The 16,411-nt window shown below is 36.5% G+C and overlaps 1 long non-coding RNA gene across 1 annotated transcript in view; it reads right to left on the reverse strand.

The window, feature by feature from the left end:
- Positions 1-3,152: 3,152 nt before the first annotated feature.
- The window catches only part of LOC107690245 (uncharacterized), an 18,886-nt gene continuing 5,627 nt past the window's right edge, over positions 3,153-16,411 (reverse strand). Inside the window, exons 2-3 of the long non-coding RNA XR_001634417.1 lie at positions 14,006-14,011; positions 3,153-3,208 (exon numbers count right to left, since the gene is read on the reverse strand). This is a non-coding gene — a long non-coding RNA (uncharacterized LOC107690245). The remainder of the gene's footprint in view (positions 3,209-14,005; positions 14,012-16,411) is intronic.

Below are 16,411 nucleotides of genomic sequence, written 5' to 3' on the forward strand. Positions count from 1 at the left end.
AGGGGTCATTGGATGCCCATTTTCCACAAGTTGATATGATTCTTTAGGGTCTTAATGAAAAGTCTATAACATACTTTGGTTAAAATTTCTCAATGGTAGTGTAAAACAACACCCTTTTTTACCTTGTCAGTATCAGCTCTGTTTTCAGCAAGCTGTTTTAGTCCATGTTCCTTTAAATGCTAATGAGCTCTGCTCACCTATAGGATTAGATCTCTGCCACAATTCTGCGCGCAAAAGATCATATTTTGAGAGCACAAAAGTGCATTTTGCACGCGCACGATCTGAGTTTTGTGGAGAAAATGTTCGTTTCGCAAAGAAAAAAGTATTTAGAGCGCACTAAAATCAAGTTTGCATTTAAAATAAGTTTTTGGATGTGTGCAGTCCTTCTCTTTTGCGCATGCAACGTTTCACTAGCTTGCGCACCTGATGCCTGCCCTCAGTGCTCTCTAAATGCCAACGGCTTGCTTGCTCAACACAACCCAGCGTTACAATATGCCATAATTCCGGCCAATCAGAGACGAGACTGCTAAATTCTGATTGGCTGTCTTGACAACCAATCACAACATTCCTTGCATTGCTGATGACAGTGGAAGTGGGAAAATAATGTACAGTGCATGCATAATTATTATGCAAGTTGATATTCTGATTATAATTTTTCCCAAGCACATTTGACCAATTCCAAACAACATCAATCTTAACTGCTATTAATCTTGTATTTAATCACTTATAACCTATATATTATTGTTCATGAAGGCTGGAAGTGAAAAACGCCTTCTATTCAGGTGTGCATAATTATTAAGCAGGTTATCTTCTACAGATAAAATCTCGAGATGAACTAAAAATGAACTCCCAAAACTTACTGCCAGATTCTGGAAGATAAATTCTTCAAACAGTGGTACAAGAGGATGTGGTGCTGGTCCTTCAAGAGTCACTCTCAACTTATCAGTCTACAAAGCCTATATGAAAAAAAAAATCAGTCTTCAAGTATTTTACTACACTTCAGTATGTGATTCTTATTAAGTAGGGGTCATTTTCTGATTCTATACTTAACCTAAGTCTCTGAGAACCTGACACCTTGTACTTCTGGAGACTCCAGGTCTCTGCAGGTTGCAGTTCTGGAAAATGGTGGCGCTGGAGACTAAATGGTTCCTGGTGATTTCACACCTAATTCTTCACCTTAATTCCTAATTCTTTTGCAGTTAACATATTTTTGTGCGCTCTAAATACTTTCTTCTTTGCGAGACAAACATTTCCTCCACAAAACTCAGATCGCGCGTGTGCGAAATGCCCTTTAGCACGCTCAAAACATGATCTTGCACGCACAGAATTGTGGCAGAAACGTAAGCCCATACTCACCCCGCCCCTCTCTTCTGTGGGGTGACGAGCCGTTCTCATGAGACTGTTTACTTCAGCCGCGGAACTCGCTAACTAGCACGTTATTAGGAAAGGTGATTTGCAAAGATTCATAAAAGAACCTTATACTCACTTCTTCTGTAGGTGAGGCTGGATCACGAATGATTTGCGCGAACATAGACACATTTAGGTAGATCGGGGATCTGCGCATTCCCTTCAAAAACAAAAGTAATCCACTGCGTCTTCAGCGGCTCAGATGCCGGGGGTAAAAGACGACTGCTATGTTCATTATTACATCCAACAACAGAACACCTCAGTCACTTAGGAGACATTCTTGTCTACATCTGCTCCGGCGTCAAAACAATGGTGGACTGATGACAGCTCACTCAGGGCAGGTCTAAGATAAAACACCAGTTTCAGTCGACAATCATGGGAGGGCCTGGGTCTTTGACATCACACAGACAGGCATCTGAGAATGGCTTGATTTGAGAAAGGGGAAATGATTTAACGAGATAAAAAAAAAAACACTGAGTGGATTTTTTTCATTATAGGGTGGTTGTGTACACACACTGCCAACACACATTTATGTCCAAGCAACATGTGAAAGTGAATTTTGCATAATAGGTGCCCTTTAAGGTGGGATGAATACAAAATAACTGATAAAAATGAGCTGTTATAGGAGCAATAGCCATGTGGGCAGCGCTGTGTCATATGCCATAGCTGTGCACAAGGTGTTTGTCACAGCTCCAGACTTATTTGTTCATTAATGACGTCATCAGCGACTAGTCGACTTCGACTCAACTTTCATCACATAAAAGTCGACTTTTAAAAAAACAGAAGTCGTTCAACCCCTATTGTGTACACACACTGCCAACACACATTTCAGTTCAAACAACTTGTAAAAGTGCATATCGCATCCAATGACTGTAACATTGATGTTACAGTGGAAAAACTATTTGTCAACTATTGCAGATTTAAAACAAAATTGCAGATTTACTACCGATTTGAACCTTTACAAACAGTTGTTTTAAATCAAAATAATACCCAAAGGGATACCCAAAATGAAATTTGTCATCATTTACTCACCCTCAAGTTGTCCCAAACTTGTATGAGTTTCTTTCTTCTGTCAAAAACAAGAAGAATGTTAGTAACCAAACATTTGACGGTAGCCATTGACTTCCATTGTATTTTGTCCATACTATGCAAGTCAATGGCTACCGTCAACAGTTTTTCTTCAAAATATATTTTTTTGTTCCCAATAGATGAAAGAAACTCAAACAGGCTTGGAACAACTTGAGGGTGAGTGGATGATGACAGAATGTTTGTTTTTGGGTGAACTATCCCTTTAAATTCGAATAGGTTTTTGTGTATGGCCAGCCTAAATGATCATATATATAAATTCACTGGTAATTTGATTTCAAGTGATTTCAGTATGGATATATTTGTTTAGTTTGGTACAATCCTGGTACTGTATTGGGTTGCCACTTGAATGCAAATCTAGAATCTGTGACCTGAAGCAAAACCAGTTGAGAACCACTTGCTCTATACCATTCCCATTATTTGAGAAAAAAAAGATAAAAATATTGTTATGTGTACCATTTCTAGCATGGGAACGATGTCTTGCCTGTCTTATTCCCTGCTCTCACCACCTTTTGCATGGTTCCATGTTGCAAACCTCAGTTTTGACAGATCTCATTTTCTCTCCCCTCAGCCTGCTCTCAATGATTGACTTGTAATTACTGAAGGGAGGTGCTGTATTTGGTGTGTAATGTGTTACTCTAATTTGTATGTCTCTGTTGACAGATTCCAGGACAACCAATGAGTTGTGATACGGACCAGCTCAGGGTAAGTGATGCTTCGGTGCTGCTTTGTGTGTGTCTGTGTTTTTGTGTGCTTTTTGTGTCGCTGTTGTGCTTCTGGATGTTGTTGGTATTGACCTTTTAATTAATCAATCCATGGCGATCATAAAACTGCGATTCATTCATGTAAAGAAAAATTATTTCATCACAATGACTTTAGAATGAATTTGTGTGTATCCTTCATGTTCATTTCAGCATCTCCAGCTGAGAAGATGATCATATTAAATCAATAGGCAAAAAAAAAGAAGCCCTTCAATTTTACTCTCATACAGAAACCTGTTATTCCCTCATACTCTGCTGTGTCCATATTAAAAATACAACAAAGCTTACCTTGCCTTCTCATTAAACTTTAATAGTGGCTCTCAAACCCTTCTGCTCACTCACTGGCCTGAAAAGCCAGGGTAGCAAAGGTGTCAGCTTCACTCCTGATGAGAGGACCCTCCCAAAGATCTTCATCTTCTTCAGAAACACCACATCTGTGTGGAGGGATGACCATGTGTCCTGCCGGCTCTGCCTTGAGCTCACAGAGCACACAGTGTGTATGTGCAGCCCTGCAGGATCATGGGAGGGATGTGTACACCATGCAGTCCCCTCTCAGTGCTGTAATTTATCATGGTTTGTTGAAGGGTTTTAAGTCTGATAGGGCTGATATGATTAATGCACAGACCTTCCTATTCATACACACACATCACTCTCATTTTCCTAGCAACTATTTTCTTTATTTGTTTTTTAATGATACATATATTTTTCATTTCTTTTGAAATTAGAGCAGTAAATATGGACTAAACCAGTAATGACATATACAGTATGTAGTGTTAAATATGCATTGGCCTCTTGGCAAATTAAACATAATAATAATAATAACAATAATTTGGCTCTTGGAAATATGAAAATATTGAAAAACTATTATATATTTAAAAATATATTATACTATTATTTATAAATGTTATTTATATATAATATATTTATATGTTTTTATATTTATGTATTTAAAATGATGATGATGATGATGGTATTATTATTATTATTATTATTATTATTGTTGATTTGGCTCTTGAAAATATTAAAAACATTAAAAACCACACACACACACACACACACATATATATATATTATAGAGGCCATTGCTGATTTGGCTCTTGGCAACATGAAAAGCACTTCTCTTATTTCTTTGTCATCTTATTTCTTCTTGTTAGTGACTCATTCATGAGACTGAGGACAGTTGTTTCAGAAGTGCTTTTTGGTAGCTTAGGGTTAGGGTTAGGTTATGTTTTTATCATAATCTAAACAAATGAGATGCACTACTGCTTTAAGACTGTTTAGCTACTATTATAGACTTGTAGCTTTTTAATTGGGTTAAAGGGCACAATCAGAGCAAGGAGACGGCAGCTGGATCGGTCTGCTCCATGTAAATGGACATGTCAGTATAAGCGGCACTCAGTTCCCATGACCATTAGACCTTTCTTGCCCCAAAGTAAAATGGTTTAACGAAATTGTATGCTGAAGTATGTTCGTTTTGCTCGGGTGCACAAACAATGGGCTTTACATTGTACCTGCCATTTATCTTTGTTTAATATGTCAACAATCATTTATTGTTTTCAGAATGTTGTTCGGAGTATTGACCGGATCTCTCTGTACTAATCGTTTCATTCGAAAGAAAACCATTTCATCTTGTTGCAAATGTGGTATATTTATTTAATATCGTCGGATAGTTCTGACCCTAAAATCTTATGAAATGAGCAGCAGTCAATGCCAGTCATTCCTGCCATGTCTCCTAATATATTAAATAAAATATTTAACACTTTTAATTCATTAAGAAATACATGTTTCTTTATTTTTCCTTTCTTAAATAGAAATTATATATATATAAAAAAAAAAAAAAACCAGTTTATTTTTTTCCTGTGACCACAATATAATTTTCCATCCTGTTAGTATTTTGTAATATCCCTTCAACTAAGGTAAGCCAGTTCCATAATGACATCATCCTCCTGGAAGTGACATCATTTTTGCTGAGAAAACAACAGAACAAACAAGTCATAAACAATCAAAAAGTTCTAACAATAAATTTCATGATTTTTTTTTGTTGCTTTTTTTTTGTATTTTAGTATTTAAGATAAGAATACAGATACCCTTATAAATAAATAAATAAGATAAAAATAAATAAATAAAAAAGCTTATAAAAATACTTTTAAAAACTACATTTTTAATGAGTTAAATCTCAAAAGACACTGCATAAGAGGAATGACCATATTCCATTTGTTATCATTGTGAAATGTAATTTATTTTTTGAGCATTAGTGCCGTCTATGCTTTGAGTTATGCCTTAGAAAATCCCTTACCTGTGGCAAATCACTTTAATGCAGCCATATTGCTTTAATATTGTATGCGTGTGTGTGTGTATTTGCTGAATGTGGGCCTGAATTTGAGCCTTTAGCTTAATTGTTTGTCCTCACACTCTCTTTCTGTCTTGTTGTGACGGTTGTACTTTTCTTTTTTTATTGTTTTCCTTTTAAAGGGGAGTCAAATTGCTTCCCGAGGAGAATTTAATATTCAAATTTCCCTCAGAATTGAATTTCCCTCGTAAATACACTGGCAGATCTCATTGCGTTTGTGTCTCGCACACATAAAACAAAAAAATGGACCTTGCTCAAATTTCCATTTCCGGTTTGAAATCCATTTACAAAAAGGTTCTCTTTTTTTGTTTTCTGTTACTCTCGACTTTCTCTAATACCTGTGTTTGATTAGAAACCCCATTCCTCTTCTGAACAGTAGTAATGAGTTTAAGCCGCATATGCGCTTTTCTAGATAGTTCCGGCTGCGCTTTAGCTGGCTGCTGGCTGCGTGTCTGGTCTCTCAGTAGCAGTAGCGTGGTGGAGTCAGCAGATGGCTGTAGAAAATGCTGTAAGGAGGCAGCCAGTGCGTCAGAGCCAGAGCAACCTGAGCGGGAAGGCCTTGGCCCCAGTACACGCTGCTTTTATCTCCAGCACATTCACTCCGGACGAGGAGGAGGAGAAGAAGAGGGGGGAAAAAACCAGTCCAGGCTGCAGAATCAGGTGCAAGCTCCTCATTTAGGAGAGAGAGGTGCTTTCTGTCTCCTTTTCATCCCGTTGTATAATTTTTGATCTCAGTTTACCCGTGTATTTTTTTTTTCTTTCACATCTTTTCACATCACTTTTTTATTTACTCGAATCTCTCAGAGCTGAGATTGCAGTATTTTTTGGAGGAAGTTGCAAGCTTATTTTTTTCGGTCAGTTGTCTTCTTACCTTCCCTCAGGACAGAAGATGAGTCTTTTGATTTCCCACTGATGTCTTCCCCTGCGCATCAGCTTCCGGACGACAGAGTCTGAGGATCTGAGCAGCATTTTGTTAGAGGGAAAAGTCCTTTTTGTGGGGGGGGGGGATCTGTTTCGGATCGTCCTATCAGCTGTGTGTTAACGTACATGTACCTTTCTTGTGGAGCCTATACTAGAGAAACCTACACCATCACCCTCCTCCCTCTCTCTCTCTCTCTCTTTCTCTCTTTCTCTGGCACTTTGAGTGCACAGTTGTACTGGACTTCCTTGGTGCACGGATCTTCTCATTAAATAGATACATCAGGAATTGGCGTCTAAGCAAGGGTTGTCAGTGAAAGGGTGAGGAGGACCAAGTGGGGAAAGGCAAGAAAGAGCAAAAAAAAGAAGAAGAGCAAGAACAAGACTGCTAGAAGCATCTCAAACCTTGTGAAGTAGCTTCTACTTCCTCCAAGTGTCAGTTTTAATAAGCTCTATTATAGTGATATAATAAATTATACAAAAGAACTGTGAGCCTGAGAGAGTGGAAACAAGAAGGATTCAGCCGGGTTCCCGTAGCCGAGCTCGAGAAGTTAAAAGAAGCTAAGTAAGGAAGCGTTTCCTCACTGCCGGAGAGCCCCTGACTCCTCGCTCAAGATGATGATGTATTTGTGGGTAGGTAACCGTTTGTGCCACGTTCGTTGGTGTTCGTTGGTGTTTGCAGACTGCTGTGTGTGCATGTGTGTCTTTATGTGTTTTCTCGTCTGAGTTTGAGCTTGTTTGTTGCAGGACAGAAACCAGCCCAAACACATTTGATCCTCTCCACATGCGATACGCTCTGTTGTGTTGTGTTTATATACCGGTTAGCAATCAGTCATTTGAAAGTTTCATCCCTCTCTCATCTTGTCCTTGGCGAGACTACTCTTTCTTTGGAGTAGAGAGTGTCAGAGAAGCGGTGCGTGACACGTTGATTCATAACTGCAGGGTTAAAGCACAGGAAGTCATTTTAGAGAGCTGTAAGCGCATGTGTCTTGGCCTGCTCATTATCTGTCTCTTCACCTGCCATTATCACTCAAAATCAGTCCTAGCTGAGGAAATTCCACTGCACTTAATTGCCCATGGAATACATTTAAAGCACCCTGATGACTTCTTCACTGTGAGGGTTTATCAGGAAATTAATCTCATTTTAACAAATCTTAACCTGATGGGCAGTTCAAGTGAAAATAGAAATAAGGAACAAGTTTATCCTTTACATAATGTGGCAGCTGGAGGGTTTTTTTTCTTTCTTTCTTTTTTTCATGAAGATCCGTGCTTGATTTTGTATTTTCACTAGCAATGAAAAGGGCATTTTGATCCATAAAATAACAGAAACAATATAATAATAAGAAGAATAATAATAACAACAAATTTATTATTTTATAAATATTATATCTTATTATTTAATTAAATTATCATTATGATGATGATGATGATTTTTATAACAATATGCAATTAATAATTATAAAAATGTATTGCTGTTATTATTATTATAAATAATAACAATGCTTTTTCTTATAATACTACTACTACTGCTGCTGCTATTACTACTAATGCATTTTTGAAGTACAGAAGTATTCTTATAATGTTAATTATTAAAGTGAAAACATGCTTTTAAACTCTATCAGTAGTCAGAAGAGCTCAGAATCAAAAGACTTGATAAACACACAAGACAATCTCCAGTTACTTAGTCATGCAGCTACAGCAAACTGAAATTCTGTATTAAGAAAATGAATATTGAATGTTTAATTGGAACATGGGTGGTCTGGAAGGAATGTGCTTCGTAGAAAAGATTCAAGGATGAAATTTCCCAGGAGATGCAGAAAAATACTGTGCTGTATAAAAGTATACAGTTCTTGCTAAATATTTAATTTGCATAGTTTAAGGTGGCTTATGACAAGCAATTGACTTTTTTTGCTGGTTAATTTGAACAGTACGGATGGGTGATAACCTATTCTGTATTTCACTAAATAAAATTAAATAAATAATAATGAAATTATAATTATTTTTTGAAATAAATGAATAATTAAATCTATACATCTATGCATACATACATTACTACTTTCAGAACAACCCTAAATTAATTTACATAATAAAGACAGAATGGTGTCCAGAGGCCTAATATTGCCGAAGCGTGTAGAATAACAGAGTGTATTCTGGGTAAAGCTGTGAATATGACATGTTGTTCTTTTTAAGAGGCCTCCGGTGGCCATTTGACAATCCAGTTCAGGCTCTGTATCAACCCTTCAGTATTACTTTTGTCATAGATCATATGGCTGTAAACTGGAATTAATTGTGTGGGTTACTTTTTCAGCCACAGGGTTTTCATCTTAACACAATTTAACACAGCATCGGCACATTGTGCCACATCCAAATATTTCAGATGTGGCGATACAGTCTTAATTGCAAAATAGGCCCCATGGCTTCTATCAATGTTGCATCTGTAAACAAATAAATGAAATACAAATAAAAAAGAAGTTAAAAGAAGCAGCGGTCCACTTTTATGCACTGCTGTCAATTGGAGCCCATCAGGATGAGGAATGAATCACTGAGGTAGAGAAAAGACTGAAGCAAACAGCAGTGTCAGAGCTGCGCTGCTGTCCAGGCTGATGTTATTGCCTTTCTTACTTATTTACTCCCCCCTGCTGCTGGAAAAACTGCTGTGGAGGCACTTCTAGCCCCTTGTCAGAGTTGTCTTTCAATAGATGCTATGAAAGCAGTTTATTCAATTGATTGATAAAGGCTGCCCTCCATGATAACCAATAGAGGAGCCACAGGGCCATGCCTTGTGTAGGAGGCACATATTGCGACTTAACTTTGTGACACCAATATAGGAAAACTCAAAACTTGCAAAGCAAGAATCTGAACATCTTATGGTCCATTCTTTTTTAAAGTGCCACACTTTAACCTTTCATTATATAGCCATTATATAATGGATAATAAAAAAATGCCCCTTATGAGACAGTCATAAGAAATTGTTAAGGTGTGTTACTTTAACATTAGGATATCCTTCCTAATGTCATTGCAAATCTATATGTTTTTATATGTATGAATTCAAAAGGAGCATTTTTGAAGTTCTTTTCCATAAAACAGCAATTCATAGTGACCATAGTAAAGTCACCTTTTTTGCTTCATACAATAAAGATTGTTTCAAAGCAGTTGTACAATGATAAATAGGAAAGTAGCAGTATCAATGATGCAGAATTCATGAAGTACAAGACAAATCCCAATTCTGCTGTAAGAAGACAGTGGTGTCATTATTCAAGTCAATTCAGTGTTGATTCAGTTCAGTTCAATAACTGGGTAAAATTCACCCATTATAAAACAAGTTTGATTGAGCTATAAGCAGCTCAAGTGAAGACAATTGTGTCGGCTTGAGTTAGTTCAGCACTGAAAAAAAAAACAATAAGTAAAATGTACTTATTTTTTCTTTTGCTCGTTTTCGCACACATATTTTATAAGTAAAATTTAAGTATGGAATTAAGTAAACTCTACTTTAAAAAGTGAAGTAAAATTAGCCAAGTAAATAAGTAAATTGTTTTCTTTTTATTTATTATACAATTAACAAAAGCAAAAAAAGGCCTCTAACACTAGCTTGCTCTATTCTTTTTCTATTCTATCTGTTTTCTTTGTATTTATTATATAATAATAAAAAAAAAAACTTGCTACGTGTACTGCGTTAAGCCAACTGAGACTTGTTAAAGCACTTGCGTATCTTTGCTCTTTCGTTGAGTTTGATTGCTTCCATTGTCCTCATTTGTAAGTCGCTTTGGATAAAAGCGTCTGCTAAATGACTAAATGTAAATGTAAATTTAACGTGGCCAGTTAGAGTTTGATGAGTAATTTCTACTTGATTATTTTAAGTCTCAAGTACATTTCACTCAGTCACGGTTTGTAAACTTTACTCAACTTTACTGAAAAAAAAAACGTTATTAAAGCATGTGGTTCACTTTCAAACATTTAGGTATAAGCAAGTAGACAGCTTGTTATCCTTTTTAAGATAATATATCTACTCAATATAGTTATTAAATGAACACAGAGACCTCAATACTTGGTACACATGCAGTACACAACGAAGGTAACAATCAGTGGATAATGTTTAAGTATTAAAGGGTCATTTTGAGTAGAAAAATGTCACAAACAGCAAGTTACTAAACCTAACAACAAAAGCAACCATACAATAGTGTAAATACAACTCAAAAACAGTGAAAAATCAACCTTATTAAAGGGGTCCTATTATGCTCTTTTACAAAGTCTTGATTTTGTTTTGGGGGTGTACTAGAACAGGCTCTCATACTAGGTTGTTCGAAAAACACATTATTTTTCACATATTTTACATTATTACAACACCTCCTGAAATACGAAATGTGCTGTGATTGGTTAGCTGGGCCAATGTGTGCTGTGATTGGTTAGCTGGGCCAGTGTGTGTTGTGATTGGTTAGCTGGGCCAGCGCCCCTTACTATAGCCGCCTGCGAGCTTCAGTGTAAATATTGCGTCAAAATCAAATAAATTTGGGCGAGATTTAAACCCGGATGATTGTAACCCCTCTAAGTTCGTCTGCCTTGGGAAAGCTAGCGTGTCTCTGACATAGTGATAACACTCGTTGCCTTCTCTAGTGCAGCTCAACCAGGTCTCGTCCCATTCGTCGGTATTTGTGATATGACAAATCCCGGAAAATATGCGTTGTAGTCCAAACGAGTCGTTCGTTGTAGTTTTTGAAAAGTGATTTCTGTTAAATAAAACATCTCCTTTTGAATTGGACTTTGAGCTTTGTAACTTTGCAGATCTTTTTTATGCTCAAACAGCAACATTACAGACTAACTAAAGTTGAAAAAGTGAAAAAGCATAATAGGACCCTTTTTATTATTCATGCCCCAGTGCATGATGGGAACAACAGCGTCATAACCTTGATATTTACTTAAATAATCCTTGTAAATTTAACAAAAAATTCCAAGTAAAATATACTTATAAGTTCAAACTTTAATTTCTATAAGCTTAAATTGAGTACTAATATAGAATTTACTCTTTTTAAATTCTTGCCTGAACTAAATTATTTAATGTAGAAATTACATTCGTTTTTCTATAGTATTTACTTCACAAAATCTTTTTTATCAGTGTCGATGTTGCAAAACTAATCAATTATAAATTAATTTGATTCAACTATAAAGCAGATCTATAGAAGACGATAGTGTCATTGTTCAGTTCTGTTCTCGTCTGATAGTGTCAGTGCCATCAAATTGATAATATTACTAAATATTAAGTGTTTTGAACCCCAACTAAGCTGAGAAACAGAACTGCCATGACCAGAATCAGTGAGAGAGGAGAAAGTGAGAAATTGGCCATTAAGATAAATGTTTAAAGAAAGATATTGAATCTAAATATTCAAATATTGTAATTGTTTCTTTTCATAATATCTTTGTTTTGTATGCCAGTTGGAGAGATTTGTATAAACATCAATGTGTTTGTTTGCTTGTCCATTTATTTATTTTGCAGGGCATCTTTGTACTAAACAGTGTGTATGTACGTATATAGAGTTTATGCATTACATGTGTCATTAGATGAATATGTCTGTAGCTGGGTAACAAATAAAAATGAGGATTAAGAACATTTGATGTATTCGGAGGGGATATAATTGACATTAATGCAAGACAATTCAGCACACACCATATGGTATTTATACACCTTCTAATTCCCTCTTTCTCTCCGACAGTAATGATGGGACCTGGGTGAGAATGCTGCACTGTCAGTTGCTATCAAATATGTTCTTATTTAATTAGCTGTCTTGCAGTAGAGCGCAGCTTATATATCATAATTCTTATCTAATATACTCAATCCTGTCTTATTTTACTTCATTGACTGTGCTGAAGTGCTTAATGTGTCTCTGGTTTCAGAGGGCTTGGGCAAGTTGCTCTGAAAACCAAGAGCGATTGAATAGCATTAATGCTAATGCCACAGCCGTTCAGGCATTCCTGCAAATATTTAAAAATTGCCCTTCTGATAGAGTTTTACAATGTATGACAAATCAATGAATAGCATTTTCATAATGAATGGCTTTGGCATTCCCCGAGCAGGCTTGGTTGCTGACCTGTGACAAGAAGTGGTGTTATATTTCATTATATTCTACTGAGTTATACTCACTAGCCCCAGTCGTGTGAGAGAGGGCCAGGCGATTCCTGACTGCTATCCCTGACTGTACATTCACTACTGTCTGTCTATCTATCTATCTATCTATCTATCTATCTATCTATCTATCTATCTATCTATCTATCTATCTATCTATCTATCTATCTATCTATCTATCTATCTATCTATCTATCTATCTATCTATCTATCTATCTATCTATCTATCTATCTATCTATCTATCTATCTATCTATCTATCTATCTATCTATCTATCTATCTATCTATCTATCTATCTATCTATCTATCTATCTGTCTGTATGTCTGTCTGTCTGTCTGTCTGTCTAGTACTATAAATTTAAGGGACTTTTGGTTCTAGAATGTGTTGTCATCTACACTCTTAAAAATAAAGGTGCTTCACGATGCCATAGAAGAACCTTTTTGTCTAATTGGTTCCATAAAGAACCTTTAACATCTGAAGAACCTTTCTGTTTCACAAAAGGTTCTTTGTGGTGAAAGAAGGTTCTTCAGATTATAAAAAGGTAAGAAAGAGATGGTTCTTTAAAGAATTTTTGATTGAATGGTTCTTTGTGGAACCAAAAATGGTTCTTCTATGGCATCGCTGTGAAGAACCTTTTAAAGCACCTTTATTTTTAAGAGTGTATCTAACTTTTTCCACTTTTTAAACATTCAAATAAGGTGTTATTAACAACTGTGCAGCTAAATTACAATGAATTTCTTTCATTTATTTTAGTTTTAACTAAAGTGGACATAACGCACACAGTTTCTGCCAATCTCATGTTAATCTTGAGTACATATAGAGTAGTATTGCATGCTTCATATCTTCGAAGAGTCTTAAGTTGTATCGGATTTATAAAAGAAAGATACAGCTTTACCGTTGAGCTTCTGGAGGCGTGCCGTAGGTGGAGCTAAAGAGTCACAAGCACACGCAATAAGCAAGCTAGCATGCACAGTAATAAAATCTATATATTCCATTCTATCTAAATATAAATGAATTTTAATCTATGTATTTTAGCGCGTCCTCAATAAGTGCTGTTTTTGAAGGGAACCCCGGAGTAACATCAAATAAATCAAAATGACAGGGAACAAAAAATAGTAAATTAGTCATCAGGTGCCATGTTCAATACAGCAGCATCTTAAAGATCTCTAATCAGTTAAATAGCAGAAGTTATTATTCAACCACATGCGTGTGATGTCATTAACAACGGCCCTATGTTGTTGAACTAATGTGGTTCAAATGACGGAGATGCTACCATGCCCGGGAAACAGTCGTGAGCTAGTTCATTTCCACAACAATGCATTGTACTATGGTGGTTAATCAGCAAGTTACATCGTTGTACGTGAAACACACCCCTGATTGATATGTGTGCACGCTCTTCTGGAGAAGTACCCATACAAGGATTTTCCACCCTTTATGACATCATACATACAGGCCCATACTCGGAAAAAACTTCGCACAGAAATACTCTATATGGCACAGAAATTCTCTGTCATACATCCAACTCGTTTTTGAGACTTTGGTTATGTTTCGCATGAGAATCTAACTCTTTAGCAGTGTAAATAAGTCAGAATGCATGAAATAGCATTAGACATCCCCTTTAAATTCAAATTTGAATTGCTATTCTGCATCCTGTTTGTTACATGTACCTCAGTTTAAATTCAAAATCCAGAGTGACACCACATTATATAACAATCACACTTGCATTGGTTAACTTGTGCAGTGTGAACTGAACCGCACTTGTCACTATGGTTACACAGAATATAAAAGAAGCCTCACTTCAGTTATTCGTTCATACTGAAGCCACTACTGCAAGCTGTTGTATGAACAGGACAATTGGAGAGTCACCTGTTAGCAAACACGGTTGTCAATCCCGAACTCAGTCCCTTCCCAAACTTGTCTTGCGCACCAGGATATTGCCTCTGAGGTTTACTCGCCATTGTTTGGTATTAGATTACAAGCGCACGTGGACAGATTTAAATGACCTGCCATGTCATTACCTGTTTATTCACGAATACTGAAAGCACAGTTGTGTTGGTCATTATCTGCTGTCATGAAATGACAGTTTGTGGCTTTTTTCATCGGTCTGTTATGATGATTGATGGAGACAGGTGGCTGTTCTTTACAGATGGCAACATATCAAAGTGGCATCATTGTAATGACAGAGCAGCCTATGACAGATATCAAACCAGGACTCGGATGCTTTAATGTTACACTGCTCAAAATCCAACTTTTTTATTCCCCATTGGACATTGAAACATTTCATCTGATTCCACCGTGTCTGTTTTTTTCTCCTGGTTGTGATGTGGCCGTGACAGTTTTAATCTGATTTATAAAATGGAATATATGTATATATGAAAATCTCACCTGGATGAAACCATAAATGCAAAGAAAGAATAAGAGGAAATTTAAAGATGACTTTGCCCCGATCAGTGACATTGTCAGTGAGATTGTCTGCTTTGTTATAGATATACTGAAATCATTACCCTTCTAATGAAATTTCCTGCCAGAGAAAACAAAAACGTGGAAGCACTACAAGCTCTTTCATAAACAACATTTATTACATAAGTATATTCATCACCATAAAAGCATCAGGCTCATACACATATGGGTCTAGAGCTTTGCAGTAGTGGAGAATTTTATTGGTGGCTATAAAATACAATACACCAGCAGCACATACCACAGAGAGGAATAAAATCACTTTAGCGCCTTACACTTTTTCGCACTCTCGGATAAAATGGTCAGGCCAGGAAAACACCTTTGTGATAACAATTGCAGCCAGGCAGCCTAATGCACTTTGAAGCCCTAGTAAAGGCCGGGATGAAACTGAAGATTATTGCCATTTTGAGAGAGATCAATGAAGCTTTGCTAATAATTCACTGTAGGAGAACCTCTGGGGATGTGGTATTTATCTACAAATATCAGCTCTGGCCAGACCAATTGCAGTGTTCTCGCCTCTGGTGCCCACACTAGTTCAGTTGACCTAGTTGATATTGAATGTTTCCTCTTGACTAGGAGGGAAAGAGAGAACGAGTGGAAGAAGAGGGGGAAAAACATGATTGGGCTAATGATGTTATGTGTTTGAACAAATGGGGACATGGTGCAGTCCACTTGATGTTGAAGGGTTAGTTCAGCCAAAAATGAGAATTCTGTCATCATTTATTCACCCTCATGTTGTTCCCTAGCTGCTCTTTTCTGTATAATTAAAGTGAAGGAGGACTGGGGTTGTCAAGCTCCAAAATAATAAACAACTAGTTTAAAAAACTTTTTCCAAATCTGCAAAAGTCTAATGATTGCTTTGTGTGAGAAACAGACTGAAATTTAAGTTGTTATTCCCTGAAAATTAGCAGTGAATAACTTAAAACTAATTTTATGATAATTTTATTATGCTCATTTTGTCTTTCTAATCTAGAGCTTGACAGACACAGTACTCGTTTACTTTCATTATACTGAAAAGAGTGGCCAGATATTCTTTGAAATCCCCCTTTTTGTGTTCAGCAGGAAAAAAAGGTCAACAACACTTTACAAAAACATCCCATTAGTTAGTGTTAGTTAATGCAGTATTTGTTGCAGTATTATTCATTTTTTATTTGTTACCTGATACAATTTTTCATTTATGTTCATGTTAGCTCAGGTTCATTAAAGGGTTAGTTCACCCAAAAATGAAAATTAGGCTGTGTTTCACTCACCCCCCGAGGCATCCTAGGTGTATATGACTTTCTTCTTTCAGACGAATCCAGTCAGAGTTATATAAA

Source organism: Sinocyclocheilus anshuiensis, unplaced genomic scaffold (genome assembly GCF_001515605.1).
Source record: "Sinocyclocheilus anshuiensis isolate Anshui unplaced genomic scaffold, SAMN03320099.WGS_v1.1 scaffold461, whole genome shotgun sequence".
Taxonomy (NCBI): Eukaryota; Metazoa; Chordata; class Actinopteri; order Cypriniformes; family Cyprinidae; genus Sinocyclocheilus; species Sinocyclocheilus anshuiensis.